The following is a 1201-nucleotide window of genomic DNA, read 5'->3' on the forward strand; positions in this document are numbered from 1 at the left end:
TGGAAAGAACTGGTAAGTATTTAGTATTATATTATGATACTTGATAATGAAACATAAAGTGATTAACTAAATTTGTAACTCATGAGGTTTGTAATGTACATGTACATATTATGATACTGAGTGAAAACTACTGATGAATAATGCTGGTATTCAGTATGTGTGTGTGTGTCTGTTTTTAGTGTGAATGTGTGTTTGTGTGTTTTTGTGTTTTGTGTTTGTTTCTTTACCTAAATATGTGTGAATATACATGTGTCTGTGTGTGTGTGTAAAGATGGATTGACAATTGATAGAGTGTCAATGCTGGAATTAAAATAAATTGTATTTTATATACATTGTGTACATTGTGTATGTACATACATGTATTTGTGTGTATGTGTGTATATGTTTTAATATGTGTATGTGTGTACTAACACGTACATCATGTGTACATGTAACATGTACATGTGTGTGTATGTGTATGAGCAATTATGCATGCTTTACATGTAGCTTTATATGTGTATGCATGTATAGATGTAGATGTATGTGTGTTAGTGTGTCATTAGTATGTGTATGTGTATGTGTGTACATGCAGACACTTAGTAAGTTCTTAATTGAGGACTCACATGATATAATAACAGACTCAGTTGTGTATACTTGTCTATTAATATATTGTGTATTATTAATTTTATTATGTGATCTTTGTGTTACATAAAACACACTGTGCAGACTATAAAACTGTGAGTTAGTTATTGTGTTTATTAGCCAGATATCAAATCAATTAATACGTCATACACAAATTAATTATTATCATTTTAATTTTATAGATTAATCTACCAGACAATGTCACTAAGAGATACTGGCATTCTCTCTCAGTGTGGAGTGTGACCCCAACTACTAACTGGATAATTGAGTTTGGAGGAATAACAGTATTAAATGATACAGCAGTTATTGAACTCAGTAAGTACATGTAGACAGTAGTAGATACAATGTGTATTGAATATGTAATGACAATTAGTAATGATAATATTACAATAAAGTAAGTAATTCTTATGATGAATATTTAATGAGAGCATTTGACGTATACCTATGATACTAATTATTACCAATTCATTCCTACTATGTACAATAGTGAAATATAATGACTGCAGATACAGAAACACTGATATTAATAGGAGCTAGAGTGAATGAAATATTATTATCAGTGTATTTATATACAATAATA

The sequence above is a fragment of the Amphimedon queenslandica genome, unplaced genomic scaffold (genome assembly GCF_000090795.2).
Source record: "Amphimedon queenslandica unplaced genomic scaffold, v1.1 AMPQUscaffold_10679, whole genome shotgun sequence".
Classification (NCBI taxonomy): Eukaryota; Metazoa; Porifera; class Demospongiae; order Haplosclerida; family Niphatidae; genus Amphimedon; species Amphimedon queenslandica.